Genomic DNA, 16,659 nt, shown 5'->3' with positions numbered 1-16,659 from the left:
TCAAGCTCAGTCCTAGCTTACTTAAGGTCAAAGGACTTTTAACACTAACCTTTGTAGGTCTTTAATGAAGCTAACCCTAAGGTCTTTAAGCTCCATTAGCTAGCCTTGCTCTTTGACAGATTTGAAGGTGCCAAGGGAAGCATGTGCGAGTGCAAGTGTGAGAGCAGAGAGAGAGAGACCTACTTTGGGTGGAGCACACAGCAACGTTATTGCAGCTCCTTATTCAGTTGTATTAAAGAATAAGTGTATACATGGTTAAGTTAGTAGATGGGTTAGTAGTAAGTGGGATGTCCGGCCAGTTGGCATGAATCCCAACAAACTTCCACTTGAAGGCCAACGCAGCCCAAGTGACCTGGTATGTACAAATGTGAGGCAATCTAGTGGCTTCAACCTATACTCATCAACTCATTGCAATGTTTAAACCGCTCCAAAGCTAATCCTTTTGTCAAAGCATCTACTGGGTTGTCATCAATGTGTACCTTGACCAAATCAATGATCTCTTTGGCCAGGAAATCTCTCACGAGATGATACCTGATTTCAATGTGTTTCGATTTGGAGTGAAACACGGGTTTCCTTGCCAATGCAAGAGCACTCTGACCACAATATATCACTGGAGTCTCATTAATGCCAAGATTTTTGACCCAGCGAGATAACCATACAGCCTCTTTACTTGCATCCGACAACGCAACGTACTCTGCTTCCGTAGTGGAAGACTACGTGCAATCTTGAAGACATGACCTCCAAGATACTACTGCTCCAGCAAATATGAAGACATAGCCAGATGTCAATCTTCTATTGTCGACACAACCCGCATAGCTTCATCCGCATAACCCACAATGGATGCATCACTGTTCGCGAAGCATAAACACCTGTCGACCGTACCTTTGAGGTACCAAAGAATGTGCTTCACTCCTTCCCAATGCTTGCTTGCAGGGTTTGCCATATATTGTCTCATTACTCCCACTGCAAAAGCAATGTCTGGTCTTGTCATAGCATACATGAGATTGCCCATTGCCAAAGGATATGGTACCTTAGTCATTTGAGGTCGCTCAGCATCATATTTGGGTGCATCTTCCTTGCTGAGTTTCAAGAATGTCTGCATTGGGGTACTCAATGCTTTCCCCCCCTGCATATTGAAACGCTGCAAAACTTTCTCAATGTATGTTTCCTGAGATAACTCAAGAATACGACGTTTGCGATCTCTTTTGATTCGCATGCCAAGAAAGTATGTAGCATCCCCCAAATCTTTCATTGCAAAATTATTGCTAAGTGTTTTCTTCAAGTTGGCAATTTTCGCAATGGATTTCCCAGCTATAAGCATGTCATCAACATACAAAACTAGAATGATCATCGAGCCATCATCTAGCTTTCTTGTGTACAAGTAGTGATCCTCTTCGCTCCTTTTATATCCTTGAGACCTCATACATGCATCAAATTTATGATACCACTGCCTTGAACCCTGCTTTAAGCCATAAAGTGCCTTTTTGAGCTTACATACTAGCTCCCCACGAGATGCGTTCTCCTGAACAAACCCTTTAGGCTGTTGCATGTAAACACCCTCATCGAGATCCCCGTGAAGAAATGTTGTCTTCACATCCATTTGGACAAGTTCCATGTCCTCAATCTCTACAAGACCAAGTACGGTTCTAAGCGTTGTTATCTTGACCACACACGAGAAGATTTCATCAAAATCGACTCCCTTTTGTTGTTTGAACCCTTTGGCTACAAGTCTAGCCTTGTACTTTGGATTTGGATCACCTGAGGTAAATTTCTTCTTGTAAACCCATTTGCAAGGTAAAGCTTTCGCATCATTGGGCAGTTTTACCAAGTCCCAAGTGTCATTAGCCAGAATCGAGTTATACTCAGATTGCATAGCCTACTCCCACTTCACCACATCATCCGCCATCATGGCTTCTTGGTAGCAGCTTGGCACCGCAATCAGTCAACATGATGTAATCAAGACCTGGCTTGAAACGCGCAGGTGGACGAGAGACTCTAGTAGACTGTCTCACTCCTTGACCATTTCTATCCGCTCCCTCTGGAGCATTGCTAGTGGAAGGTACATCACTAGCTTGTTGAGTTGATTTCACTGTCTCTGAGACAACATCCTCAAAAGTGACTCTCCGAATCTCTATTTCCTTGATAGGTTTTTTATGCATCTTCGACTCATCGAAGATCACATCTGAACTACGGATGACTCGACGAGATTACGGGTGCCAGAGACGATATCCCATCTCTCCATCTGCACCATATCCAATGAAAATACATTTGTGTGACTTTGGCTCTAGCTTTTGGCAAAGTTGTTTAGGCACGTGAGCTTGACAACCAAAAACACGTAGATGGTTATAGTGGGGCTTACATTTAGACCATAACTCTTCTGGAATCTCATAATTCAATGGCTATACTAGGCGAACGATTTATAATGTGCAGTGCGGTCAAGACGGCTTCTGCCCAAAAGCCTTGTGTGAGATTTGCCCTAGAAAGCATGGCTGTGACTCTTTCCTGAATTGTACAATTCATGCACTCAGCAACTCCATTCTGAGTTGGCGTGTATGGTGCAGTAAACTGCCTTTTAATCCCCCTTTTAGCACAGAAATAGTCAAACTCCTTGGAGACATACTCTCCACCGTTGTCAGTCCGCAACCTCTTCAGTATCTTGCCAGACTGATTCTCAACGAGTGCTAAATATTTATGGAACACAGGAAGAACTTGATCCTTATGATTCAAAGGATATGCCCACACCTTTTGAGTAGAGTCATCTATGAATGTCAAAAAATAGCTGGCCCCCCAAGAGATTTGGTTGACATAGGACCACAAACATCACTATGTACTAAATTTAGAGGTTCAGCTCACTTTTGACCCAATGGTAAGTGCACGGACCTAGTCTGTTTGCCATAGATTCAGTGCTCACAAACAAGAAAGTCAACATAAGACAAGACAGGTAAGTAGCCAAAATGAGTCAGAGTTCTCATTACTTTTTGGCTGATATGACCTAGCTGGCAATTCCACAACTCAGTAGATGGTAGCTCGACTATAGATATGTAATCATGACCAACATCTGACACATGCATGGAATACAACGTACCATGCTTCTGACCTCTGAGTACAACAAGATGCATTTGCGTACTATCCACGAGCCATTGCCAAATGTGGTGTTGTAGCCCAAATCATCAAGCTGACCAACAGAAATCAAGCTTTTAGTCAACTTGGGCACATGTCTGACATTACATAAAGTAAAGTAAAGTGTCATTCCTTAGATGCAATTTGACGTTTTTGACACCCTCAATGTCTAGTTCATAAGCATCACCAAGTCTCACTTTGCCACAAGAGTGAGAATAAGTAGAGAACCACTCTCTATGTGGTGTCACATGGAAACTCGCACCAGAATCTACTATCCAATTCTGTGCATACTGCGCATCTTCTGTAACAAGAGCCTCGATAGGTAGATCTGCTGTGAAGACCAATACGTCAGAGGTAAGTGGCAGAACAACCACTGGAAGAGTCTCTACAATAGGAGCATTTGAGGACTCTAGCACATTGATCTCCTCTAACTTTGCTTTGCCCTTGTTTCAATCATCAGACTTAGAAGTTTCACCGGATTGTTTATCCTTCTTGCTTTGTTGCCATTTCCTACAATCCTTCTTCACATGCCCTTTTTTATGGCAGTGATAGCACTTGACATTACGCATAGAACCCCAAGACTTACTGCCTGAGCCCCCACATTCCTTGCTTTTGGCACGACTTTGAGTGCAACCCCTCTGTCTATCACTAGCAACATACGCATCACCATCCTTCTTGCCGTCGAGAGATTTCCTGTGAATCTCCTTGGTAAACAGACTCCCAAGGACGTCATTATACACTAGACCGGTACTAGGTGTTGAGTTGCTAATCGCAGTACAGAACGTATGCCAAGACGAGGGTAAACTGCATAGCAAGAATATACATTTGATTTCCTCATTGAAGACCAAACCCTGAGTGGTCAACTAAGTGAAAATGATATTGAACTCATTAATGTGAGTAGAAATAGTGACCTCTTCCTTCATACAAAGGTCAAACAACTTCTTCATCAAGAAAACCTTATTAGTGGCACTTTTCTTCTCATAACTAGAACACAACTTATCCCATACATCTCTAGTATTCCTTTCTCCAACTATAGTAAAGTACACAGATTCAGCCAAATGCAAATAGAGGGTATATTTGGCGTTAGCATCAAGTTTCTCCCACTCAACATCTGTATACTCGCCCTTTGGGCGCTCCATGATAGGATCCAGCTGGCCTTTTTCTACGTCTTGAATCTGCTCTTTCCAGATAGCAAAATTTGTCCCATCAAATTTTTGGATATTGTAAATATCCTTTTCACTACTGGATGACATGGCTGCAAGCTAAAGATAATACGGCGATAAACACTGGTAATTCTGGGGAAAATTCGGCACAGGTTCCCTCGAAAAACTGACTGAATCTCAATCCAAAACTGTCACAAGAGATTAGTAACGCATCAAAAGCAATGCTCTCAAAGCATAAGACAGGTGCATCAACCACTAACTATGCATAAAAACTCAAAAGCTGACCAAGACTACCAGCAAGGTGTCAAATGCACCTAGCCCTCTCTATACATGTCCTATGACGAGGCCACAAAAAAAGGGTACTCCAGCAACCTGTATCACCGAAAGGATTTCAACATTCGAGAATCCCCCAGCTCAAGAAAACCTCACGCTATCAACCCTCACAAAAGGTTATGCAGACAAGAAACTAGCCCAGTCTTAGAAATGGTCGGGACTGCCAGAAATCGGCTCCACAAAAGGTACATATGGTAGTTTCCACAACTCAACGTACATCCACTGTCAACAATACTGCAAGGTGCAGTATGCGCGCTCAAACAGGCACCAAACAAAATGTGCAAGCAGTAAACAAATCCCTACGGGGAGTAAAACCGCTCTCAAAAGAGCTCAAGTGCTATCAAAGTGTCAAAACAATGCATATCATCGGAAACCTTTTTGCAATTTTGAAAGTGCATGCGTGCGGATGCGAAAACGGCAAGCACAAACCCTGCTCTGATACCAGTTGAAGGTGCCAAGGGAAGTGTGTGCAAGTGCGAGAGAAGAGAGAGAGAGAGAGAGAGAGAGAGAGAGAGAGAGAGAGAGAGAGAGAGAGAGAGAGAGAGAGAGAGAGAGAGAGAGAGAGAGACCTACTTTGGGTGGAGCGCACAGCAACGTTATCCTATTTTGCAACTCCTTATTCAGCTGTATTAAAGAATAAGTGTATGTATGGTTAAGTTAGTAGATGGGTTAGTAGTAAGTGGGATGTCCGGCCAGTTGACTTGAATCCCAACAAGGTCATCTCTCATTTGGGTCCCTTTACCATTGGCCCCATGTCGAGATAGACCCGAAAGCACATGTCTATATTCTAACCCTTGTTCCCGTCTATTCTATTCTCCCACATTAAATGATCAGTTAAATATGAGAAAATCATTTGGGTTGGTTAGATATTAGATTTTTATGATACAAGCTCATGCATTGATTGTGTTGTCTGTGAAACGCACTATTACTCCTCATATTCGTTCAGCAAAATCTACAAAACAGGCTTTTGATATGCTGGTTGGTCTTTATGCAAGTGGCAATGAGGCTAAAATTACATTGCTACGTAAAGATCTGGAGTCAAAGATTATGCATGAGGAAAATGAGATGGACACTTTCCTTACTGGTGTCAAGGATATTAATGAGCAACTTATTTCTACAGGCAAAGCCATTTCTAACAGTTCCCTTATGCAAACTGTTCTTAAAGACTTTTACTACAGATTCTTACCAGACTTTTACTAGTACTTGGAGACTTATGACCAAGGAAATCAAAAAGTTGTCAAGTTCAATGCATTATGCACATTGATATTGTCAGAGTCACTTTCCAAAAAAAATAGGTCTAAACAACATGCCTTTATTATTGCTCAACGAAAAGGTCGTAACAGTAATTTAGCCGCTTCTCATGGTTCTTTTGTGAGTGGTAAATCACATGTACCTACCATTGTTGCTGGCAGCAATTTGTCTAGGAATTCTAGTGAAAAGGACAAAAATAAGATGCATTGCCATTATTGTAAAGCTAATGATCACTTGATCAAGTACTTTCCTAAGTTGAAGGCAAAAGAGGCTAAGAAGGAAGAGGCTAGTTCCACTACAAATGCATCTATTGTTGAGTCTTCTGTGAAAGGAGACTGTGATGCTCATGCCGAATGGGCTTTTAGTGCAGAGTGCACTTATGATCCTTATGTTTATGATGCATGTATGTCAGTTGATTCGGTCAAGGGAGTTGAAAAGGTTGTTCTGACTGTTGCAAATTGCAGTTCTTTCACAGTTGTTGATGCACTTTATATACTGATCCGAGCCTATCACAAATTTTTGTTTATTATATTTTGTTGGTTTTCCTTGCTTCTAGAGGTTTACAATAAAAGAAAGAGTGAGAACAACCTCTTGGAAAAATTAAAAAAAAATGATTTGATAGGAATTTTTTCTTGACTAGTTCACCGGAGGTGAAAGGTAGAGGGAGAACCTAGTGGTAAAGAGAAGGGAAAATATGTAAATGTGAAAAGAAAAGATATGATGTGGTTGTGGAGCCATGCACCCATGATTCAAGGGTCATGAGTGGCTCATATCATCATGGATTTGGAGCCATATGATGATTCAAACAAATGGGACCCAAGTGGAAGACTTGGTAAAGGAAGGAACCAGACACATGATTTTGCTGAATTTTTAAAAAATACTTCCACTCCGATCCAAGAAAAGTTGTCTTCATCAAAGTTGTAGCTGATGAGCTGGAGATTCTGGCCATTATTTTTTTTATAATTTTTGCATCTACGGTCTATGAGATATGGCCAAAATGGCGGACGCCAGTTTTTTCAACTGTGGTGGAGACCACCCCCTCTACCTTTACACACACACACCCTTCCTTTTCCACATTGAGACCTTCTCTAAAAATGAGCCATTAGTCTTCTCACCCTCCTCTCCTTCCTCCTCTCTCTCAAGCTCAAAAACCCATCAAAATTCCTCTTCTAATCACCTCTCAAGTCATGCTTAATCTTGTTGTAATTCATAAGTTCTCATTCAACCCCTTTCTATTATTACTAGATATGTATTGATTTTATGTAGATTCTTTACATTTTAAAATAAGGAAGCTCTTGGACTCAAGCTATGGAGGAAGGAGTGAAGACAACACAAGTGATGATGGAGCTAATTGGTCAACAAATCACTTGGAAGGAGCTTCTTCATTGGTTGAATGTCCCTAATCAAGCTTCATTTGTACAAATTACACTTGGATCTTAACCTCACTCTTAATCACTCTCTTTTCTATATAAAGAGGCCTTCCCCTTTGTAATTTCAAGCCTCCCTCAGCCCCATTGAGTCTTTGTATCACTCACCATGAGCCCATAAGCTCATTCGTTCACTCTATTCTTGCACATTCTAGAGTGCAAATTGTTTCATGCTAGTAACCTCTCCTTCTCTTACTTATGTTAATTAAGAGAAATCTTTTATATATGTGTGAGAGTGCTTGATGTGATCTTGGCTAATCCTTGAGTGGTTGTTTGGTAATCTACATGCTATTTGTGTTGGGAGTGTTTGAAGTCATCCATTCCTTGTACACACACTAAGGTTAATGCTTCATTCATAGTGATCTCTCTCTCTCTCTCTCTCTCTCTCTCTCTCTCTCTCTCTCTCTCTCTCTCTCTCTCTCTCTCTCTCTCTCTCTTTATGTAGCTGTCCTAGCCCACGCTTCCAAGACTAGGTGGTGCCCTTGTCTCATTTCCCTTGTGGCGCAATGGAGTTTGTTTTGGTGTAGAGGCCGCCATTCCAAATTTCCTTCGTCATAAATTGGTGCCCCCACTGAGGAGTTCTCAAGCAACGCTCTGTCAATCCTATGAAGGAAGATCCATCAAATTCTCCGAGACTTCCACTATGGTCTCCCCAAGAAGCTCGAGAAAAGAAGCGTCTTTATCGACAAACGGCACGTATGCGGGTAAAGAGAGTTAACTACACACACCCTTCTTTGCTTCAAGGAAAATCTTGTAGTCATTAAGTCCCTAGGTCAAAAAATTGTGTTGAGTGCTTTGTGGCTAGTGTGAAGACACTTCCTTTGAAGCCTCGACTTCAGGTGGTGAAAGCACTCTCACACTCGGGTATTAACAAGTTTCTGGAGGGGGAGCTACACATCAATGGGGTGCGGTATTGGCAAGAGGCTACATATGGTGATGCACTCCAACTACTACTAGCAAGAAGGCTCAAGGTGGTTGAGAGGGTAGCCATCGAACCCTATGAACTCTACAAAGCTGAAGATGGTCACACCAAAGCTAGGCTAATCACTGGTGAGCAAATTCTTCGCATCTCTCAAATGGTGGGATCCAAGAGAGCTCAACTTCAATGAAGTGCTTCATGGAAGTTTGTTTTTAATGCACCAATGAATAATCCCATTTTCTACAACTTTCAATCAGTTCAGAATGTTAGGGTGAATGTGCGCATTGATAGAAAGAATTTTTTCCAACAAAGATTGGTCTTCTATTTTGGAGTTGAGAGGTTGAGAGAGATATTGTTGTCCCCTGACCCTATAATATTTCCTATTTTGGAGTATAATGTATCTTTTGATGTTCACATCTTCATCTTGCTTTAAGCATACTCCATGAATCATAGGGATTTATATGGACCTTTCCAACCTCTTGCTAGACAAACTGTGCATATAATAGCTAGCACAAAGCTTAGGTTCCAAAACATCATAAGGAACTTACTAGGCCCTCGTCGTCTAGCTGAGATTGATGCATCTATCAATCCATTTATTCTACCCTTAATAAGATATGATTTGGGCCTAGACGTTTTCATCTTTGTGCTGTATTGAGAGGAAGGCAACCCATTTTTATGATGGCTTTCCCAAATTTTTTTGGGCGTAGTGGGGAAAATGCTGGGGATTTTTTGGATAACTTGGAGATGGCTTTCCTTGTCTCTGGGAGGGATGACGAAGCATTGAAATTGAGAGCTTTTCCTTTGGTGCTCAAAGAAGAAGCTAGGGTATGGTTCCAGGCTCTAGATCCAACCCAAAGAATTGATTGGGAGGGATTGAAGGCGGATTTCCTACGAAGATTTCAACGAGCCAATTCGGTAGAAGAACTATGGCAACGGCTTCTGACCCTTCATCAAGTTGACCCTCATGGTTATGCAAACTATGAGGAAGGTTTTCTGAAAATTTGGGGCAATGGTCAGACTCACTAAACCCTGGTGAGCGAGCTCCCAATTGCCTCCAAAAGGATCGATTTATCTCAGGTTTGTACCCCTTGCTAAGGGAGAAGGTAAAGAGCAAATTTCCAAATGCTTTTGAAGATGCCTTAAGAATTGCTAGGGAAAAGAATAGAAAGATTCTCTATCAAGCCCAAGCTGGCCAGCTAGCTTTGAGAGGCAATATCACAACTATGGAAGCTTCTCACATACCTCCAAATGTGCCTAATGCACCAAACCTCAATAGAGGTCAACAAGAAGATATGCTCCAACAAATAAACAATCTCACAAACCAGCTAGAGGGGTTGAGAGTAAATCTTGTGCAGGGTGCAAGAAGGCCTATTGAGGGAAATGGTGGGAATCGGCCACCAATGCGACGTCAAGCAAGGGAAATGTTGTGTTACAATTGTGGGGAAAATGGCCACGGCATGTATAATTGCCCTCATCCCAGAAGATATGACTACCCTGTCAGAGGTCCTCGACAACAAGTAAGTCCTCCCCGTGATAGAGCTCAAGCACAAGAGCAACCGCAACCTCAAATTTTGCAGCCACCTCGTGCTCAAGCTCAAGCCCCTGCTACTCAACCAAATGTGAGCATCATAAGGATGGAGGAGGTCCTCAAGGGCAGAAGCAACCAGGAAGAAATAGCTAAAGGGAAGATGAAGATAGATGAAGTGGCTACAATGCCTATCAAACGTGTGCGTGTCCAAGATGAAGTAGGTAAAGAAACAAGCAAGGATGCAAGCAATGAAGCAAGTACATCTCGGGCAACTAAAGATGAAGCCAAGAAGAGAAAGACCCGTACTAGGTCTCAAATTGACATCCCTGATTTCCCGATGGGATCTCGGACACAACCTTATGACTTGACAGCTGATGTGAGTTCCCAAGGACCAAAGATTACTTGGCCACAACTACTTCATATCTCCCCAAAGCTTCGACGACAATGATCAAAAATGGTGAGCACGAGGGCAAAGCGAAGTAAGCTAGTAAGTGTAATCAAAGCATATGGTCTCAAGGATATAGTTCCTTTGGTGGAGGCTCAAATCAAGGGACAACGGATTCCAAAAACTTACATTGACAGTGGAGCAGAGGTTTGTGTCATGACAGAAAAGCTAATGCATCAATTGGGTTTAGAGGTAATGGAATCATCAAACTTTAGGGCAAAAATGGTCAATAATGTCTCTGTCACTTGTGTGGGTGTAGTGAAAGCTTTGAGAGTTTCTGTTTTTGGAATCACTACAGAGGTTGATGCTTATGTGATGCCAGTAAAGGGAGAAGGATACCCCCTTATTTTAGGACGACCTTGGCTCATGGGTATAGGAGCTAGGCAAGATTGGGCAACAGGAGACTTGGAGTTGAGGCCTCGCATGGGTGGCCATAGTCGGAAGGTGGTTTATAACCTAAAGAATGGGCGACAAGAGAACCTTGAACTAGAGACGTCAGCTGATGAGTGGAGCTCAAGTGGATGCTCCTCATCTATGGACGAGGAAGAGAGTTCAAGTGAAGAGAGTGATAGCACTCTCGAAGTCATGGGCGTCACCATAAAGGAAACTACCTCATCAGAAGACAACCCAAGGATCCAAATGGAGAATGTGTGGGATGCCAGCCTAGAGGAGATGTTATCCAAGGATATAAAGGAAGAAGAAAAGGAGGGTTATGTAAATGCTCTCAAGAAGCATGCATCATTGTTTATTTCTGATTACACTCACATTACAGGTGTCACTGCAGTGAAGCATCATATCCATCTAAAAGAAGGGAGCAAGCCAGTAGTACAAAAACTAAGAAGATTAGGAGTTGTTCAACAAAATGCACTGTTGTCTGAGGTGAAGAGACTCTTAGAAGCAGGATTCATATACCCAGTAGAAGATTCAGAATGGGTCTCCCCAATAGTGGTGAGGCCAAAGAAGAATGGTAAATGGCGAGTGTGTGTGGATTACAAGCCACTAAATGCTGCAACAAAGAGGGACCACTTCCCTCTCCCATTTCAAGATGAGATTCTAAATGAAGTAGCAGGCCATGAGAGATACACACTGTGTGATGGCTACTCTGGCTACTTTCAAATACGCATTGCACAGGAGGACCAGAAAAAGACTACTTTCATCACACCATGGGGATGTTTTGCATTTCGAGTCATGCCTTTTGGTCTCACCAACGCTCCAGCCACCTTTCAACGATTCATGAACATGGTCTTCCAACCTTACTTTGGTAAGTCCATAAGGGTTTTCATAGATGACTTTTGTATTTACAGCTCCGAAAGTATGCATCTCGGCAAGATTGATGAAGGATTTACTCGTTTAGCTAAGCTGGGTGGACAACTAAACAAGGACAAATGTCACATTGGGGAAAGCAAGGTTACACTATTAGGGCATGTAGTGTCCATTGATGGAATCGAGGTAGATCCTGAAAAGATAGAAACATTGCTAAATCTACCTTCCCCAACTTCCATCAAACAATTAATCTCTTTCTTGCAAAAGCTAAGATATTTGAGTAGATTCATACACTTACTCTCCCAAGTTATATTTCCTCTACAACAGCTGACTCGTCAAGAGACGCTTGTTTGGAGTGAAGAAAGTGATGGGCATTTTAGAGAGATTAAAAAAATGTTAGGGTCACTCCCTGTAATCCTCCAACCTTGTTGGGAAGAAACATTCTTTGTAAACCCTAGTGTGGGAGAAGAGGCCATTGGTGCTGCCCTCCTACAAAAAGATCCAAAAACATCCTTTATGAGGCCTGTGTATTTTGCTAGCCGCCTCATGGAAAACACAGAGAAGGCCTACACCCTGATGGAACAGCTAGTGTTAGCTCTCATGTTTGCGGTAACCAAATTTCGGCCATACTTGCTGCCGAAGAGGTTTGTAATTATCACTGTGGAGGATATGTTTCCCTATGCACTACAACATATGGAAATCTCTGACAAAATAGCAAAGTGGGTGGTGCGACTTCAAGAGTTTGATTATACAATACAGGTTGAAAGAACAACTCGAGCATGCTTAGCCGACATTTTAACAAACAAGTGCTATGAAAAAGTTTTCCATTTGAAGAGAAAGGAACTTCCACCACCTCCAGCTCCAGAGGCTTTGGTCAATGCTTATAGCCTCTACTTTGATGGAGCATACAAGAGAACCAAGGATAAGGCAGCTGCAGTCATCATGGTCTTATCTCCATTGGGAGAGAGGATCCATGGTGAAGGGATCACTCTAGAAGATGTCCACTCCAACAATGAAGCAGAATATCATGCTCTAATTCATGGCCTTTGTTGGTGCCTCGATAATTCAATTAAGAGATTAAACGCTTTTGGTGACTCCATGCTTTTGGTAAGGCAAATGCAAGGTACATGGGCTTGCAAAAATGCCCGTCTCTCTACTAAAATGAGAGAAGCCAAAGCTCTTATGAGGAGATTTAGGGAGGCACAAGTACATCATGTGCCAAGAGACCAAAACAAGGATGCAGACCACCTAGCATCATCAAAGTTAAATGAGTCAATAGTGGGAGCAGTGGCCATCAAACTTCCACTTCAGCAAGGCAAGGAGGACTTGGAAGATATTATGCACATTCTGGAGCAAGGAGAGGCTCCTAAACACTTGAATGCAGGGGAAAGGCGATGGTTAGCTAGGAAGGCTACCAGGTATCGCATAGTAAATGATGACTTGTATTGTCTTGGTAAGGATGGTGTGCTTAGGAGAGTTCCTTTGAAGAGTGAAATTGAAGAGATTTTAAAAGCTTGTCACGATGATATGTGCGGAGGATACTTTGCACACGACATCACTAGTAGAAAGGTTCTACAAGCTCGGTTTACTTGGCCAAGTCTTCATCGTGATGTCAAATACTGGTGTCAAACATGTGATGAATGTCAGAAAGCAGGACCACGACGGCTCATAGCTGAACCTCAGAACCCAATAAAGGTATATGGGCCCTTTGAGAAGTGGGGAATTGATGCCATAGGGCCTCTACCACGCACTCAGTCAGGTAAAGAGTACATCATCATGGGAGTAGACTACATGACTAGATGGGTTGAGGCTATGCCGACCAATAGAATTACTGCTAAGGATGTGAGTCAGTTCATCTTTGACCACATCTGTTGCCGGTTTGGCACCCCTCTTGAAATACTATCTGATAGAGGACCAGGGTTTAGAGCAGACTTGGTAGGAGAACTCATGAAGAAGCTAAATATTCAGCATCAACACTCTACTCCTTACTACCCTCAATGCAATGGTTTGGTGGAAAAGGTAAATGGAATCATTTGCGAAATTCTCGCCAAACAGGTACATGCCAGGCGCCAAGATTGGGACAAACACCTGAATGGAGCTCTATGGGCCTATAGAACCTCCTTCAAAACCACATTAGGATACACACCCTTTCATTTGGTTTATGGCAAGGAGGCGCTTTTGCCCATTGAAGTGAAGTTAACAAGTCTTCGAATATTGGGTAGCCAGGTAGGCTCTCAAAAGGAGAAAGTACATCAAAGGATCATGGATCTAGAGAGGCTGCAATTGGATCGTGAAGAAGCCATCAACCACTATTCTCAAGAAGCAGAGAAGCGCAGAGAAAAGTTCAACAAAAAGCTAGCATCCAAAGACATCAAAAAGGGATCTCTGGTGCTTCGATATGACAATCTCTTCGACACTCGTAAGGATGGAAAGTTTCTTTTCCGATGGGAAGGCCCGTTCTTGGTCACCAAAAAGTTCAAAAATGGCTCTTACAGACTTCAAGACATTGATGGTAAAGTGCACAAGACCAGGACAAATGGATGGCGTCTAAAGCCTTATCACATCAGGATAAGGTCAGCTCAAGATCAAAGAAAGTAGGCTAGAGGCATAAATACCCCTAGCCAGGTTTGGGGGGGCTATGATCCGAGCCTATCACAAATTTTTGTTTATTATATTTTGTTGGTTTTCCTTGCTTCTAGAGGTTTACAATAAAAGAAAGAGTGAGAACAACCTCTTGGAAAAATTAAAAAAAAATGATTTGATAGGAATTTTTTCTTGACTAGTTCACCGGAGGTGAAAGGTAGAGGGAGAACCTAGTGGTAAAGAGAAGGGAAAATATGTAAATGTGAAAAGAAAAGATATGATGTGGTTGTGGAGCCATGCACCCATGATTCAAGGGTCATGAGTGGCTCATATCATCATGGATTTGGAGCCATATGATGATTCAAACAAATGGGACCCAAGTGGAAGACTTGGTAAAGGAAGGAACCAGACACATGATTTTGCTAAATTTTTAAAAAATACTTCCACTCCGATCCAAGAAAAGTTGTCTTTATCAAAGTTGTAGCTGATGAGCTGGAGATTCTGGCCATTATTTTTTTTATAATTTTTGCATCTACTGTCTATGAGATATGGCCAAAATGGCGGACGCTAGTTTTTTCAACTGTGGTGGAGACCACCCCCTCTACCTTTACACACACACACCCTTCCTTTTCCACATTGAGACCTTCTCTAAAAATGAGCCATTAGTCTTCTCACCCTCCTCTCCTTCCTCCTCTCTCTCAAGCTCAAAAACCCAGCAAAATTCCTCTTCTAATCACCTCTCAAGTCATGCTTAATCTTGTTGTAATTCATAAGTTCTCATTCAACCCCTTTCTATTATTACTAGATATGTATTGATTTTATGTAGATTCTTTACATTTTAAAATAAGGAAGCTCTTGGACTCAAGCTATGGAGGAAGGAGTGAAGACAACACAAGTGATGATGGAGCTAATTGGTCAACAAATCACTTGGAAGGAGCTTCTTCATTGGTTGAATGTCCCTAATCAAGCTTCATTTGTACAAATTACACTTGGATCTTAACCTCACTCCTAATCACTCTCTTTTCTATATAAAGAGGCCTTCCCCTTTGTAATTTCAAGCCTCCCTCAGCCCCATTGAGTCTTTGTATCACTCACCATGAGCCCATAAGCTCATTCGTTCACTCTATTCTTGCACATTCTAGAGTGCAAATTGTTTCATGCTAGTAACCTCTCCTTCTCTTACTTATGTTAATTAAGAGAAATCTTTTATATATGTGTGAGAGTGCTTGATGTGATCTTGGCTAATCCTTAAGTGGTTGTTTGGTAATCTACATGCTATTTGTGTTGGGAGTGTTTGAAGTCATCCATTCCTTGTACACACACTAAGGTTAATGCTTCATTCATAGTGATCTCTCTCTCTCTCTCTCTCTCTCTCTTTGTGTAGCGGTCCTAGCCCACGCTTCCAAGACTAGGTGGTGCCCTTATCTCATTTCCCTTGTGGCGCAATGGAGTTTGTTTTGGTGTAGAGGCCGCCATTCCAAATTTCCTTCGTCAATACCTAGGATGAAGAAGAACCTTTTGTCTGTATCTACACTTGCTAGACTTGGTCTTGTTGTGAAATTTGTGGATGATAGATGTACAGGTCACGATCTCACCTTTGTGATGAGATTGTTGCATCAAGTATTTCATGTCGTGGACTGTATAAGCTCACTGTGTGTGACAAGTGTGGGAAAAATTTTTTAAATACAAGTGTTGATTCTAAGGATATTTCATATGCAAAACTTTAGTATGCACATTTTGGGCATCTGAACTTTGTCAGTTTGTTGCGTTTTTACATAAATTTGATATGGTTGCTTCTTTGCCGCCTCTTGAAGCACCTATAAAGCATGTTTGTGAAGGTTGTATTTTGGATAAGATGCAGTGTTCAAAGTTTCCAAAGGATGGTTCGGTTAGGGCTACATGCAGATTGCAGCATGTGCATAGTGATGTTTGTGGACCCATGCAAACTCCGTCCTTGAGCAATTACCTTTACTTCGTGAATTTCATTGATGATTACTCCAGGCATGCAGAGGTGTATCCGCTTAAGGTGAAGGTCGAAGTGTTTATGTGCTTCAAGAAATTTTTGGCTATGATTGAAAATGTCTCTAAATGTACACCCCTCCGTTTCGATTGAGGGGGGGAGTATATGTCTCATAAATTTAATGAATTTCTGGCTAGTCATGGGATAGAACACCAATGTACATTGCCATATACACCTCAGCAAAATGATGTTGCTGAGAGAAAAAAAAAAGGGTCGCTTACGAAAATGGCATGATGTATGGTCAAAAGTCAAGCCTTTCCACATTCTTTTTGACTTGAGGCTATCATGTGTGCCACTTATGTATTTAACAGGTGTCCTACAAAATCTTTGCAGTCTATGACTCCATATGAAGCATGGCATGATAGAAAGCCATCTATTGATCAAATGCCATTTTTTGGGTGTTTGGTTTATGCTTTGGTGCAACAAATGTAGCGTAGAAAAGCGTATCTTAGTTTCACGAGATGTTGTGTTTGTGAAAGATTCTCTTGAGCCTTTGTTTTCATGTACTACAAACAGTAATGTAAGCTCACATGGCATTTATGACAGTTTGTTGCCTCTTTTCAGTGATGAAAGTTTGAATGTAAATTCAAATGAGGCAAATGTACAT

This window comes from Adiantum capillus-veneris, chromosome 25 (genome assembly GCF_014529385.1).
Source record: "Adiantum capillus-veneris isolate H3 chromosome 25, ASM1452938v2, whole genome shotgun sequence".
NCBI classification, from domain to species: Eukaryota; Viridiplantae; Streptophyta; class Polypodiopsida; order Polypodiales; family Pteridaceae; genus Adiantum; species Adiantum capillus-veneris.
The sequence above is the reverse complement of the archived record's forward strand: the minus strand, read 5'-3'. Positions refer to the sequence as shown.